Below are 17,135 nucleotides of genomic sequence, written 5' to 3' on the forward strand. Positions count from 1 at the left end.
GTCGGGAAGAGGTGAACCGAGTGACAAATCGACAAGTCGATTCACATCCGTTGGCGATGGGGGTACAGGGTTAAGAGAGCGTGCATAAATTCGTTACGTAAAACAAGGCTAGAGACGAAATTAAATCGAGGAAATCGATCGCGGTGGTGAAAGTCTCGTCCCGTTTCCAGGGAAGTACACCCGGTGGTGATAGGGAGCTTTTTCATCCCGCGGAGAAAAAAATTTCTCATCGAACGTATCCCCCCTCCATTCCCTCGGAGCCCTCCGTCAAGCTCTATTCCATCCTCGCCCGCGTTTCAACTTCGCCGTGACCACCGTGAGGCGAATTTTAATTCCCACTCGTTAGCCGCTCTCGCTCCTTTTCCGCCCTCGCCGAACAAACGCCGGCGACGCGCGAGCTTTCCTGCAAGTCAATACCTGTCAGGCCGCCCGCCGCCCAGTAGTCTCGGTCCGTATTCGTACGGCGAGAGCTTCGCGGCGCTGCTGAGCCGAAACGCGAAAACCACCCCCTCACAAGCGCCACGGCGGTCGGACCGTGAACCAGCACCGTTCGCTCTAACCTATTTGCGGCTCCGTGGACCCGTGCGGTGCACGATCCCGCCTCACTTTCGCCGTGATTATCCTTCGAATATTCGAATACAGGACGAGGCGAAATTAATATCGACACGGTTTTGCCCTGTGTGTGTTTACCAGTGACATCCGCGCGCCGAGGAGCTTGCAGTTTTTTACTCCGAGGCATCGTCCGAGTTCCGAGCATCCTGACGCCGATCACCCTCTATGGTAAGCGTTCCTGCACTCTCGCCTTTTTTTTCTTTTTTCCCCACCCAGCAGCGTAACGCGTGTCGTTTTTTTATGGGCCTACTTTTTTTCTTTCCTCTACGCTAGGTGTAACGGTGTTTCTCTTTTTGTCGTGTCCGTTTTATTTCTCCGCTTTATGCTCGCAAGGAGCGTAATATTGTAATTGCCGCTCTGGAATTCATCAGCTGTGCCGAATCAACGTAACGGGGTGGAAATTCCGTATCTGACACCTTTTTCAAACCGAGTTTCTACGTGACCGCACAAATTCTTGCCTTCGCTGATCAGTGGAAAGTTAATTATTTATTTAACGAAACAAACCGCACCGCGGTACGTAACTGTCACACGTGAAAAGGCGATTGATTTTCAAAATAGTGGGACGATGATGAATAAAGGCTGCAGGTAACGTGGCGGAGCATGCTTAATCTCTTATCAATTATGGATAAGTTAATTTTTCTCGTTATTGTATGTATTTTTTCCTTTTCCAATTCTCTGTTTCGCGGTTACTCGAATGAACATGAATGTCCGTTTAGTTTCGCCGAATAACGAATAATCATTGACGCTTTACAAAGTAGAAAAGAAAAAATAAATAAAAAGAAGAGAAAACACTTGAGTGGCAAAAATTAATTCAACGTAGACGGAAGAATAAAGCGACGAAAGATACGAGTGAAAAAAAAGTAAGCATCACTTCCTTAGAATTTAATATTTTCACGAGTATAATTTCAAGGCTCCTGAGACGGGGATGCTTTTCGGCAGTTTTCCGCATTGTGCACGTTTTACCGCAGCGCGCTTTTCCGCGTACAGCCTGTTAGAGGTGTATACGTATATTTTTCTCGGCACCGTGCCGACTGTCGCTTGTTTCTTTTTTTGTCTTCTTATTTCTTCCAGCTTTTCTTCCTTTTCCCATTCTCTTTTCCTCCGACTGTCTTTTCCTCCCGCGGCTTCGATGGCAGATAATAATACCTTTGAAAACACTACGTTCAAACAACAACTCACGGGTATTGTCAGTTTTCTGGCACACAACGTACACGTATGTCTGACCACCCACCCACTATAATAGTCACCACCTATACGCATTGTCGTAAAGTTCTTTACCCATACGCGGCGGACGGAAGCTTTCGCAATAAGGGAAATATATTGTGAGGATCGGACGACCTACCGACGAGTTTTATCTACCTTTTAACGTTTGAATTTTCATTGGGGTAGGTCACGCTCCATCCCGTAATTTTTTCCCTCCCCCATGGATCTCTATCTCCCGCCGCACTCGCATTGTCGGAGTTTATGATATCGAGCCGACGAATGGACTGCAAAATTATACGCGGGGAGGCCGTTTTAGTTACGATTATATCATTTTGCTTTTAATATTTCTCGCGAGAATTTCGGAGAAATTTGCATTCAATTTTGGCCCGGGCTTCAAGGTTGTAGAAATAATATCTCGGATGTCTGTGCCGCTATCAATGTGAAAAAGGTAATCACTCTTCATCGTTTCCATATTCCAAACTCACGAAAATTCTTACTCTTGCTGTACAGTGAAATAATATTTCCTCTCAAAATTTGAGAAATTATCACCAAGCTCATGCATTGCACAAAAGACAACTTTGGAAAGATGATAATAAATAAACCACAAATAGGTTTCAGAAGGCCTGAGCCTTCATTCGTCCAACTATTTTTCTTTCTTCAATGTTATAAAAATTAATCATAGCGTAACTGGCAATAGTCTTGTAATGAAGCGTTACCAAAAATTTTTCACGAATCGTCAATCCGTGATATGTACGAACTGTTCAATCCTAACTCGACCAACGATTTTCCCTCACCATTTTTGATTTCATTCACAATTTTTTATACTATCTTCCTAACCTTGAATAGTACTCCTGAATTATTTAATTTTTTTTCCTCCAACCATTATTCTTTTCATGAATTTTTAAACCTCAAGACAGAAAGACATTTTTTATTTTCTCTAAAAAATTCTCCGATCACAGACAAACATTTTAGACCATATCCGGAAGTGGAAACTATTCTTCTTATACGTGTTTGACTAACTTGAAGTTTTTTCTTCGTAAATTTGTTAAATTCGGTATTTTTATTGGTAATTATTCATTTTTATGCACCAAGCGGATGTGGAATTATGCATATCGTACATCGAAAATCACACTGTAAAAACTCGAAAAATTTGATTTTCTCAAACCTGCCATAGAAATTCATGTAGTACTATTTTCACTTAAATTTAATCACAAATTTATGAAAAAACTTTTCTCCAAAAGTGACGGTTTTGTTTTAGACATGCGAATACATATCGACGTGTTCATACTTGTATGCATACTGCGATAGACGTATTATTATATTATTTCGACGTAAATTAATGTAAATATATACGTGCACATCAATAATGTATCTATAATTTCACACCCGCTTGGTCGGTAAAAATAAATAATCGGCAATAAGAGTAACAAATTGAACAAAGTCGCGAATAAAATATGTTCGAACAAGTGACACAAATATGAGGAAAATAGTTTCCACTTTCTGATATGGTCTAGAATGAATGGTTTTTGAACGGAGAAACTTTGAAAAATCATTGGTCGAATTCGTGCGAAATACATCGTATGCATTTAAATTATTCAGGAATTACCGTATCGAGGTTTTCAGCCACCGTTGCTAAAACTGTCTTACCTCGTAACATAAGCCGTACTCGTATCACTCGCTAATTCGCCGGTCGCATAACGGGCCGAACAATTATTTGCAATACTCTCCGTAGTAGTTTCTCCGATGGCTCGAAGTAAGTTGGACCCCCAAAATCCGGCCCCCGTTCAAAAGCGCGGGCTTAGTTTACGCCGGAAACTTGAAAGCTCGTTGAGCCGAGCTGGAAAAGCGTACCTCGTAGCCCTTGTAACGAGTAATTTGTGTCAAAACCATGATCCGCAGATGAGGTGTATACGAAACGTATCCCGTATGCGACAACGCGACGTCCTCATATCTACGATCCTCCCGATGTTGTACCCTTACTTTGATCGCGCCATTACCGTCCCCGTTGCTGCCGGCATAACGCCCGCGATGATTGGATCTCGAATGGAAATATCCCTTTGATCGCATCGCTCCACCTCCGGTATCCATGTGTATACGTGGGTATGTAGTACCTACCTTTCGGTGTGTCGCGCGGACCGAAGAGAAGGGCTCGATCTCTTTGCACCTTCCGAATCCATTTGCTATTCTACGCGACATCGCGCATCCAGATAGGTGTCTCCGTATAGGTATGCGATCGTCCCTTGGTCCGTCGACCGGGTGTTAGGGATCTATTGACACCCACTTCGGCACGATCTAACCTCGCGCGTGATAACGCCTCTCCTCGCCTTCTTCGTTGCTCGCTCAAACCTCTTGCAGCCCTCATGTAACGCGAATGATGTGTCGCCCCTTGATTGTGTACCGTGATCAGCCCCTTTCAAACCCCACGTATAAACCACGTATGCGCGTACAGATATATGACGTGACCACCGGGGTTCGGGAACGAGGTCCTCATATTGTATATTTTCAGTGCACTTATGCTGTATGCTAAAAAATTTCCTATTGGCCATAAAAAAGGAGTCAGACGAAGAAAGAATGACGATTGACGGTACATGGATGCCTGCCTCTTGAATTTTGTGCCTATGGTCTAGAATTTTATATTACGTACTTAATCGAATAACTTATTTTGACTTTGCTACGTAGACGCGAGGGTTTTTTTTTTTGAAAAATTTGGTATCACATAATTTACGAATATACGTATATATTAGACTGGCCGTTCAAAACAATGTTTGTTCTTCAAGTTGAGGAATCTTAAGTTAACCTTGAGAAAACAAGACCCTCCAAAGTTTCAATGCTCTATCTTACTGTGAAGGGGTGCCTGTAATTTTTTTTTCTTATAAAATAAGATGTTGACCATTTAGAGAACTTGATCTTTTTGAATTTTATAACGATTCAAAAAACTCAAACGGTAGATATAAATGAAAACATCTGGGATTGAAAATATTTTTTACTCAAATATTTTCAATTTTTCATGATGGAACATTCAATATGGCATCCAAAAAAAACATAGTCCAGAAATTAGTCTATAAACATTTTGTTTAAATATGAAAAAAAAAAATTACAGATACTCCTTGATAGTGAGATAGAGCATTGAAATTTTGAACATAACATTTTTTTTGTACTGCTAGTCTAATATGTATCAGCGTGTGTCATAGAAAAAAAAAAAATGTTTTTTCAAACGCGCATCAAAATTTCGGTAGAGCATCTCAAAGAGAATATGTTCTTTCAGTGAAATATGAGCTTTTAATATCGATATTTAGAGGTATCTATCTTATTTTTTCCGTTTTCCATTTACATAACACGCAATAAAAAAAAAAAATTAAAAAATGTTTGAAAGTTTTCTTGTAAACAGCTTGACGTATAAACTATCTAAATACAGATTCTTATGGGAAATTTTATGCTCTATAAAAAGGTATTAATATAAAATTTTTTTAACTTCACCGTTTTATAGTTCATAAGCCAAGCTGCTTACGAGAAGAAAAAATTCAGTCATTTTCCAATTGTTTTTACGTTTTAATTAAATACTGGAAAATGGAAAAATAAAATCGGCACCTCTAAATGTTAATATTAAGAGCTCATATTTGATTGAGATATTTTATTTGAGCTGCCCTACAGAAATTTTGACGCGTATTTGAGAAAAAACAAGAAATTCTTTTTTGGCACACCCTTATATACGTATATATGTATATACCGTATGGGCGATTCAGAGGGCAGTGGATAATTGGACGCACGCGAGAAATGAGTTTTCTCCGTTTCTACCCGAGAGGAACGGCTGCAGCTACTCTGCAGTGGATTTCGTATATAAATTCACCATTCCGGTGTAGAGCCTGGGAAAGAAATTGGCTCTCCGGTGTTGTTACCGTGCATCCTGCAAGAGCTGCGGTGCACTTTCGAGTTTCGACATTCCGTGTAAGACAATCGCAATTATCTGTACCAACTCCAAGGAATTCCAATTCGAATGAACGGCACGTTGTACCCCGCATTTGCAAATTAAAAGATGTCTGTATATTCCGTTTGAGTAGAACTTGAACATTAACTATTGCTCTCTAGAAGTGAGACAGTTGTATTACAAAGTTGCTTGCAAAATTAAAAATAGACGCGTCATTTTTCTTTACTTGTAGGCTGCTGATTAATATTGTTTACCGTAAAGCAAATAACCTGAAAATTTCAGATCCTAACGTACAGCCACTTTGGAGATAATTGTAATTTTTTCATATTTCTGTGGTGGTCGAGAAACGTTAAAAAAAAATTGTGAAAATTAGGGCAAAAGTTAATTTTTTCCCCAGACCCGTTGGTAATTCTTCTCCGATCGCGTTAGAGTGACGAGAAGTGAAAATAATAACTGAAACAAAGTGAAATAGAACCGAGGAGATAAGATATTTGGTATAGCGACTGGGTGATCGGCGATTATTCAGTATATCAAGTGGTGTACACGTATGACACGTATTTTACGATCTTGTCCTTGTGAAGACATCTTGGTACGTACAAGGCGAGGGGAGATAGCTACTTAGAAGATGCGTGAAAGCATTGTGAAGAGTATTGACGTCGGGAAGGTTTTAAATATTGTACCCAAGTCACGTCCTGGGTCCGTATCCACCCCCATCGCCCTGCAAGCCAGCAGCCCGAAAGCCCGCGAAGCCAGGATCCAGGAGCAAGCTCTCCTTCGGGCAACCCCGAGCCTCGCGTCGCGTCGGTCGCATAACTACCGCAAGGTTACCGCCGTCCGGGAGACAAAGAAGATTCGAGAGGGTGGAAAGTATTAAAAAACTTTGGGTGAGAGAGAGAGAAAGAGAGAGAAAGAGGGAGGGAAGTTAAGGAATGGGAGGAAAAAAAACCGAGGTCCCGGGGTGAAATCGTAAAGCCTGTTTTACCGCGACATCTTTCCCGCGAACCTGCAGCACGCCGCGATTCGAGTCTGTCAACCTGTTTCTAACCGGGACGAGGAAAAGAGTAGCGCAAGCTTTATCGTTCGATTTCTCCTTGAATTTGCCTACAAAGTTCTTCCCTCGCCCGGGTCTGTTTCCTCTGCACCGGAATGGCGGCGGGAGAACTTTGGTGAGTTATACAAGCACCGAATGAATCCAACGATGCCGAGGAGGATGTGGATCCACACGTACACGATGTACGTACAGGCTAGAGTCCAAGTCCTGCAGAGCTTGCGCCGCAGGGTGAGATCCAGCTGTTTTATTGGACCGAAGCGTCGAGAGGTCTTTTCACGCCAAGTCGCATCGCTGGATGGTTTAGTTTTTCGAGGGGGTGGGTTTGGTGCGGCAGGGGTGTGAGGGGGGGATGGGAAACTCTCGCTGATCGAGAGTTGGGACGGACCGAGAGGCGGAGGCAGGAAAGTATTCGGGTAGTTATGACAATTATAAATGGAGGGCAGAAATGAGGACGACGTCTAGGCGTCCAGGCGTGAAATGAAGACGGAGGAAACTATGCAGGCTGCACGCATGATATAGGTGACGGTTGGGGGGGACAATAATTATACCTAACTGGCGATAAATGTGACTCTCTGGGTTCCGGTGTCGTTACGGAAATTCAATACAGATTGTTTCACACTTCATTACTCTGCTTGCGGTGAATGAAACCATTATTGATAACCCGATATTATTATACCATATTATACATCGCTATTTGATATGCGGTATAATTCTATATGGAATTCCAATAGGTTGCGGCTTCAGGTTGGAGGAAAAAGGTAGATTTTTCTTAGAATGTTACGCACGATTTGCGCGATGCGTTTACGATCTCCCACGTGTGAAGTGCGTGATAATTTCTTAAGAAACTGTATGTTTTAATCCCTTGAGATGTAAGTATTAATCGAATATTGAAGCAATTTGCAAATATGTACCACCTGTTAATAACGTCGCAACATTTTTGATACAAAAAAAAAAAAAAATTTGTTTTAGACTGTCATATGTTGGATAAATTCGTTCTTAAATGTTAAAGTACATTGTTCTTTTGATCATTCATATGTAGAACATGTTTTATAACCTGATAGAGATGGACGTAGAACCAAAAGTGTATGTAAACATTGTTACAAAGCTTTCCAATTTTGCCATGTAGGCCGCAAAGCTCTACGATTGGGTTCGAAGATATGGTATGCGTAGTATATCACAGTATTCGCAGATCAGCGTCACGCACAATCATCACGTGACTCCTAAATATCGTATAGTAGTTTAGAGAAATCGCAATGCAGATTTTAGTCGCTTTTTCTAAAAGCACTGTCCCAACTTCTATTATTCGAGTCTACTATAAAATTTGACATAATGATTTGGAAGTACTGTAATTCTTTTAATGTAAGAGTCTGATATTTTTACGCGTCATTACAAAAAAATATATCAACTTACGGATAGGCAATGAAACGAACGTTGATCCAAAAAATTTTCCGTCTATAGATAACTCTTCCTTTCGACAATTACCAGTGAGATGATAGTACCTAACCGAGCACGCCGCGGTGATAAGCGAATATGCGTGATTCATTCGGTCGACGACTGACTCTGAGAGGCTGTGTCATCCACCAAGCGTGTGATGTATGTGACTTGCAGATTTATTCGCATTACAGCAGCGTTATTGAGACTCCTCTCCCAGTATTCAATCTGTAGCGCTGATCCAGGACCCAGCGCTTCCGCTTTCGTTTCGAACGAAGATAGAGATCTAAATACCCCGAGAAAGATAAAAAATCGTTACGAAAATTGACAACTGTGCTTTGTGTATGGCTATACTCAATAGGGTGGTCCTTATTTAGGGTGTTTACGAAAATTCCTGCGGACAAGGCGAAAAAAGTTTGCAAAAAAATCAAAAAAAATGTACGCAAAACTTGAAGCCTGTAGGTAAACTCTAAGAACTGCCTCCAAGGCAGTTAAATTTCCCATTTAAATAACATGGGAATTCGAGCTTACTACATTTTTTGAAACACAACTTTGAGGTTGTGGAATTTCGAAACTTTTATCGTTTGAAATCGGCCAATTTTTTTTTAAATACCTATGACTACAGGGAAGACGTAAACCAAATTTCAGATTTTTCGAAGCACTATTAAGGCGGGAGAAAAAAAAAGAATGTAGTAAGCTCGAATTCCCATGTTATTTAAATGGGAAATTTCACTGCCTTGGAGGCAGTTCTTAGAGTTGAGCTACAGACTTCAAGTTTTCCGTACATTTTTTTTTGATTTTTTTGCAAACTTTTTCCGCCTTGTCCGCAGGAATTTTCGAAAATGCCCTAAATAAGGATCACCCTAATACTCATGGAATTAGAATCAGTTAGAGATGCTCAAACCAAGTGCGCATTGGAAAAAAGTCAATATGTTACTTGGTAAAGAATTATAACTAAAATAGGTGATGTTTCTAATCCAAAAACGTGACCCAATGAAGTCACCACCGTATAATGACCAAGACAGGCTTTCAAATCTTTCATTTATATGCACCGACAAATCTCCATCACGCGAACTATGACGTAAATATACCCTAAGATCTGAATTTTTCGATGAAACGTCAGAAAAGGTTGAAGAACAGGGTTAAGCAAGTCTACAATACAAGCGCGTTCGTTTATCACAATTTATCTATGTAACAGGGAAGTATACAAAGTAAAAAAAAATTTTAAAAATCAACAACAATAATGTGCATAAAAAATAATGACCAACTGACCATATTCCAGTGATAATTTAAGACTCAAGGGTAATGAACCTCGTTAATCAGCACGCAACATAGACGTAGAACCACGTGCAGCCCAGTTACCGATGATTCTTGACTTTTTTGAACGAACGATTATTTACAACGAAACCTTTCTTTGAATATACTTATTTCGAGGCTTGGCATATGGCTCAATTTTGTGTCAAAGTATTTTCAGGAACAAAAGATAACTGACAGGACAATTGGTTTAACATATGTTTGACTGTTTCGGCATCCTTGATATACTAAAATGAAACCAAGTCTAAAATTTTACGCTTACTATTCGCATGCACCTAAATGTAAATTTGTTGATACGTGACCGAGCATATACTGATTATGAGAATGACATTACAAGAATGATTGTGACTTAGTGATACATTCATTAGCCTATTCGGCGTTTTATCAACGGGGTCAAGACTCGACATGATATCACAAAAATTCCATCATCTTACTGATTCCAACTTGAATTAAATTGTGTCAGTCATAATCAGCTCAGTTGCGAAAATTGACGAAACTCGCGATATCATGGATGTTTGCTTGCAGACAAAGTATGTATATTGATAAAGACGGCATGTTTCCAGTGATATCGAAATGTGTTACAGATAACCCCTTATCTGGTCAGAACCGATGAAACGTTTATTTATGAATAGGCCTCATATTTTAGTGTCTAAGAATAAATCACCTACAGAGTAATTGAATACAAAAGTAAAACTTCAAGCGTGTTGAAAGGTAAAAAAAAAATTACAATAGTAACGGTAACGACAACAATAATAATAGTGCAAAGTTAAGTAATTGTAAATGCAGTAATAATGCCGTAATCAACGTTGTAGCTCCGTAAAATCTAGACATGTAACAGGGACTTATTTATCTTGGAAAGCGAAACTCGTAGAGAAGTAAGGTGGTTCGCAGATTCCGAAATAAAAGTTGGATTGTTAACAGTTATGGCATGCAAGTCGTGCCGAGTATACGAAGAGAACACGCGATACTGCAGAGAGACTCTATTATATTTCTCTGGTGCAAACAACTTGAGAAAGAGCTTCGTGACGACGCAAGTTAATTCTACCTCACGTTGCACTGAAAAGTTAACAGGGAATGAAATGCAAATGTATCGACTCTTGTCCACAATGCCGTCCACGGTTCATCATTCTTACGAAAAATGTCGGCATGAATTACAGAATTGATGAATCGATCGCTGCGTTGAAGAGAGCTATAAGCAGAACGGCAAATCAATGCTAAAATGCTAATGAAAGTTATTAATGAATCCCTATAATTGTATACGAAGGAAAAGTTAAATGAAATATGTAAATAATGAAATACAATTCAATCGAATGATTATTATGGATTATACTCCTCGCTGTTTGCGGGAAAATTAATTCTGCTATATCGAGTGAATTATTCGAATGCGATTGAATGTAAATCGACGGATGAAAATAGTCACGGGTTTTTATACGAAGCAGACGTTTGTTTCTCCCTGATGAATTTCAATCGAATGTACGACAGAGCGTGTCGGAGGAAATAAACACATATATTTCCTCTTCCAACGGGTAACGTCAAGTCTGTAGATATGCAAGAATCTGTTCAATCGAGACGAGATCAAAGCCCGGTTGATTCAGCGTTCGTGAAATTTATTGTTTTCCTTTACCGTTCTGTGCATTCATACAACCCGCCGGGTGATTGAACGAAAATTACTCGAGAAAACGGGATTTGCTTCGGAGAGAAGAGACGGAAATTTGATTGGCTACAAAACAGGATGTGATCGCGAACCTGGAACTAAATTTACGTTCAAATTCGCACTGTGTTCAATTAAACATGATCAAGGCAATACCGGGATGCAATTTACCGGTGCAGCGATAAAGAAGGATTAAAAAATGGTGCTATTTTGGCAAGCGTGTGAGTAAAATGGAAGCGGAGATGTATCGTTGAAAATGCAGAAACGGGGCTGCGTTAAACGATAACGAATTAGAACCTGCTAATCGTAGACGAAAGTCATTTTTCAATTTCACACGGAGACGTAAGCGAAAGGGAGCAATAAAGCGAGAACATGGAAAGAAAAACTGAAATATCCTCCGTAAAATTAAATCTCGTATCTTCTTTACGATTGACCGACAGCCCCCGAAGGGAGGATGGAATAAAATGAATAAAACGGTTAGGGGAGCGAGTGTGAGTCCGTTATATGAAAGCGGTTCGTCGGAATTTTGGTAAAATGAAAACAGATCGCGGCGGTTGGAAGCACGCAACGCGTGTAACTCGTGAATCCTCGAGGAGGAGGACGCGGTATCCTGGAGGTCCGATACCGCAGCCGCGAGATTTATCCCCTCGATTTCTGTGCCACACTCGGACTCCGGGTATACGGCGGAATAGGTTGGGATTATTTACTTTAATTTCATCCACTCCATGACGAATGTACGGTGTCATCGCCCCTGGGCAGCGCCGAGCACGCGAGCCCTGGAATTTCATACTCATATATTACATCCGGCCCGCGAGGCCGAGTCCGAGATGACCTCTCGCCCCCTCCCCGTGAACACTTTATGACGATGCATGAGGTACCTTGGGAGAGAAATGGACCGAAACGATGCACGTGTGTATATATATATGTATATATATATTTATAAATGAAAAGAGGGCATGAAGAAGAGAAGAAAGTAAATGAGAAATAAGAGGGTATACACAGCCTGGCTGGAGGAAATTTTATTCTATTCATTTTGAAAAAAAAAGAAAAAAAATGAACACGGAGAAAGCTTGAAGTCGACTATCCTCGTAGAGCAAAGTTACCTGGTATCAGGGTGCCAGGGAAAACTACAGGAAAACCAGGAAATGTCAGGGAATTTGCGGGCCTCGTGTTACAGAATTTTTCACTTATATTCATTCATATAAAGCCGCAAAGTAGAATATATTGCATTTGAACAAAGATGAGAAACTAGTTTTTTGTATACCTATTCGCTTGGTTCGTTTTACTGTTCAAAATTAATTCTCTATTGAAATTATAGATGTTTATCCTTTTATATTTGTCAATTTTGGCATTGCAAAACAGTGAAACCAGAAAATTGAAATCTACACTGGGAGAAAGTTTTACTTTCGGTTATCGCTCAGTCCTTAACTGTTTTCATTTTTTACCACAATCGAAATATATAGATCTAGGTACAAAATGAAAATTAGTTTCGTAGCTGTTACCGGACAGTCGAGTATCCGTTACTATTCTTTCTCATTACGATCACTCTTACTATATTTTATTGTAACTGTTGCAAAAATTTTGGTTTGTGCAACAACAAATCGAAGTTAAAGGCTTATTTAACTAAAAAACGTACAGTAAACCGAACAAACTGACTTTGCGTTGCAATTACCAAAAAAGGATCTAGAATAGTGCAAAATGGTTACGCGTACCTCGTTTTTCGCAATTCCAACAATATTCAAACAGTTTTTTAACGATGCCTGTTTTATCGAATTTTTCTAGTTACTATAACAAATGAAATTTTTCTCAGTGTATTCCTCCTATTGCTTTATTTCACGCAAGATGATCTTTTAAGGATTTTTCGAGTAGGAAAATTACTCTGAAAATGAAAGTTGGTAATACCAGCATCCAAATTGGCATCGTTTATGAAAATTCCACTAAATTCTGTCTAAACTAAAAATCGAGTTATTTGGCTTCGTCGAATCACACGTGTGTAACCTGCTCTGTGAGAATTTGACTTGTCACAAATGTGAGAAACAATCCGACGAGAAAATGATAATATTTCTCTAGCGTCAATTATTTGTGATAATAAATTCTTATATTCTTACATGACGCAACAAATTGTTCCAATCAATTAAGTTTTCCTGATATTCGTTGCGAGTGTTCCCCTGAAATTTTCTTCGATTGCATCACCTCTCCAAGCGACTTTATAAAAAGCTACCCAGTCCATTCTTCGAGTGACGTCGTCACAGAATCTTTTGGTGTTTAAAAAATCTAGATACTTCCTACTTAAAAGTATGATTCCCTTTGATATTCGTACAGTATTTCGAGATTGGGCTGTTCGAGCCAGGAATCAGGCGGGATACTTCAAGATTTTAGTTAAGGTAGGACAGAATCTCCGGGAAATGGGGTCGTCGCGAGGAGCTGCAGGAAAGACCGAACCAAGGTGTTAACATTTTAGTCGAACCGCCCCCGCGCTTCGCGCCTTTCCCAGCGCGCCGTTGCAGACTCTGCTAAGCTCTAAATTTCGCAAATTCCAAGAAGGCAAGTTTCGCACTGCGCCCATAAATCTCCACCGGCTGCCCCCCGCCATATACCCCATACAGCGAGCCTTCACTCTCGCGCCGCCCTCACGGTCCTCTCTCTTAGATACGGCCCTGCCCCACCCGACAAACGAACTAACGAACCGCCCCGAGAACTCCGAGAACGATTGGAATATTTATTTCCATTGCCCTAATTACACTTGAGAATTAATAGGCTCCACCGTCCGAATCAAGACTTTATAGAAAAAAGAAAAAAAAAATGTTGAAAAATTTCCAGCACTGTTATTTATGCTTCAGTAATGGTTAACGCGAATTAAACAACATTTTTATCCTGTGATGAAAATGAATCTGAGCATATTTCTACAATAATACAGGCTACCAATAAGATTTCATCAAATCGAGAAAACGTTTTATAATTAGACCGATAATCAAACAACCCTTTTATTCTCGTGATTCCGTTCCGATTTCATAATGTTTTTACACAAATTTTCTAGGAGACTTATGAATAATTCTATGTTGGGCAAAAGAGCCCACAAACATCAAAATTGGATCAAAAATACTAGTGTTTTATCATTTGACACAATTTAATTACCAAAAATTTTTTCCAATTCCCGATATCTTTACTATTAGCTCGTGTTATTCGAATTTGGTCAGATTCATTTCTATTACAGAGCAGGGATCATAGCGGCAAACAGTATTGCTGGAAATTGTTCAAACGGTTCTATCTCTCTTTCTCGCTTTCTTGCAGCCGATATGTTCTCAAAGAGTCACACCCTATGCCTGTATAGAATAATTATTATATATATTCGGTGAATAATTTGACGTAAATATTTGACCTTACGTGAGATATGTTCTCAATAATCTTTATAACATCGCGATAAATGCTCCCTCCTTTCGGGCATCTAACCTCAAGTTGGGAAGAGGCAACTGCAGTGAGAGGTTTGCACAGGCTTTATGCTCAGGAACGTTGTCTGATTATTTGAATAATCAGGGAAGTCAGGGATGCGTGAAACAAGTGCCAGAAGATATTATCCTGGCGCAAGGAGAAGTGTAATCGCGAAAATAGCTGGAGGACATATTTATGTATTATGTTCCGTACCGAATTTCTCTACGTTTTACTTATGTGCATGTAAAACGGGGTATTGCAAGACAGTGATAATTATGAGCATAAGTCACCGGCACGCGGCAAGTAAATGCCTACGTGTTGGATGGCGTAGGGTGCATATTCGTGCTGCGGATAAGTTGGGGCTTGACAGGGGTGTGAAAATGAAATATATAATTTAATTCTCTTCAATTAGGAATCTTATTCCTGGGCCAAGGTGTGTAATACAAGAACGCGTGTTCCGTTCATTTTATACACATGCGTATACATTATACATGTCATGTGTTATATGCTGAGTAAACTAATCGTGCGAGAGAGCTTCGGGATTAGGAAGAAACGAGAGGTGGTGGAAAGTTGCGAACGATCGGTAATTTCGAGAAATCTAACGCCCTTTCATTGCAGAAAATAATCGGAAAAAAAACTTTTCACGTAGGAGCATATTTGATTTTTGATTCTGTTTTTTTATTTTTATTTTTATTTTTTTTTATTCTACTGCCAAAGGAAAATAAAGAACTTGACCGCATAGCGCAGGAAAATCACGTTAGTAAATTTCACCCGGAGTTAAACTTCAGGTATGTAATACGTACAATGTACCGACACCTAGGAATAATATTTGTGTTCCATTTTCCGTGCTGTTATAAAATGTACAGATGTTAGATTCGCATATTTTCATGGCTGGAGATATTTTTAAAAGCAGCAACCGCGTTTCCTCCGTTATAATTAAAAAGTATACCAAACGTTATTCTACGAATAAGATGCCTCTAGGATTTGAAAACATGCAGGGAAAAATCCGCGGTTCACTGTTACTCCGTCTGTCCGACATGCATACAAAGAGAATATCGGAATATCGTACCATCGAAGAATATAGAGTCGAATATACTATGGTAGAAGCTCACTTCGCTAACCGATCCTCTCGATAATGAAACAATCCGAAGCCACGTCGAAGTTGAATCTGTGAAAGAATATCGATGGCTCACTGGAATAAATAGCCACCCGAAGTCCGTGTAGGTGGTTGTATTATACCAGTAGGCATTATGAAAAACGGGATTGAAGTTCCGAATTTGAAAAGTTTCGAAAGCACCTAATTTCGAATTATTTAATTGCCAAACTTGAAGTAAAGAAATCATACTTTGAAGAAATAACAAAGTTTCGAATGGTAGGACCGATGGCTCAAAGTTCCGAAATGCAAGATTCCGAAAATTCAGGTTACGATAGAGCAAACTTCCGAAAAATCAAGTTTTGGTAGAGTAAAATTCCAAAAATTAAAATATACTCACACAGCGTAGTTTACTCAATCAGTGGGTATGAGAAACCAAAAAACCCGAAAATCAGAATGACCAGGATTCAGAACGTAAAAATATCGAAAATCAAAACCAAAGAAGGATTAAAGTGAAACTTCACCAAACTAGAAATTCACCAAACTGAAAACCTTCAATTATTCGGAATTTCGATTTACTTATCAGATTTTTATGTTTTCTTATTTTCATATTTTCCGAATTTTGCTTTTTTGGAACTTTGAGCGTCTGGATTCGGAGCATTCGAAACTTTGATGTTTCGTCAAAGTTTGATGTCTTTACTTGAAGTTTCGCCACGAAAAAATTTGGAATTTAGCGCTTTTGGAACTTTTCAATTTCAAAATATCAATACCGCCCCATTTTTCCTATCTGATTTTTAATAGTCTGGTCGTACTGCGGTGTTACACTTTACGCAAAATTGCATAACTTGTAAAAAAAGACTATATTTTCGTGTCCAAATTTACCAGGCATGAATTATTGTTGGACCAAAGTCCCGGAGCCGCGGGTATTCGCTCGGCAGAAGTTGTTTGAAAAGCCGAACCTATACCCTCTATTAGTTCACGAAGATTTAAACTTTGTTCGTCTTTATACATCCTTGATACTTACCTTGCCTAGTTCGCACGGACAGAGAGTCTGTACGTGGATTTTGAATTTTTCAAGTTACGTCGAACGACGGGCGAAACTTTTCGCGTTTCTCTTCTCTTCTAAGACGTATATGGAAGTTCGAGGGACGTGTAACTACGAGATGGTGCATGCATGAAAACTAGAAGCTGTCCCATGAAATATTTTACTGCATATTCTTGAGTCAAAAGAATCACACCGGAGGAAACGATGAAAATCGCATCTTGTTCGATTTGAAATTTTTTAAAGGCTTAGCGCATTGAAGCTCGTTAATTGACAAGTCGATTAGTTGATACAGAATGTCATAAGAATAAGCCGGACAAAAGTTGCTCCTTGTTTCGGTAAATTAGATTTGATTGTCAAATGCAGAAAACAGAACCTACTACA

At 39.6% G+C, this 17,135-nt stretch overlaps 1 protein-coding gene across 1 annotated transcript in view; it reads left to right on the forward strand.

Moving 5' to 3' along the window:
* The first annotated feature begins 526 nt into the window (after positions 1-526).
* Positions 527-17,135, forward strand: part of LOC124222247 (protein Fe65 homolog) — a 201,529-nt gene continuing 184,920 nt past the window's right edge. Inside the window, exon 1 of the mRNA XM_069137519.1 lies at positions 527-780. The gene's annotated coding sequence lies outside the window, so the exon portion shown is untranslated. The remainder of the gene's footprint in view (positions 781-17,135) is intronic.

This window comes from Neodiprion pinetum, chromosome 6, assembly GCF_021155775.2.
Source record: "Neodiprion pinetum isolate iyNeoPine1 chromosome 6, iyNeoPine1.2, whole genome shotgun sequence".
Classification (NCBI taxonomy): domain Eukaryota; kingdom Metazoa; phylum Arthropoda; class Insecta; order Hymenoptera; family Diprionidae; genus Neodiprion; species Neodiprion pinetum.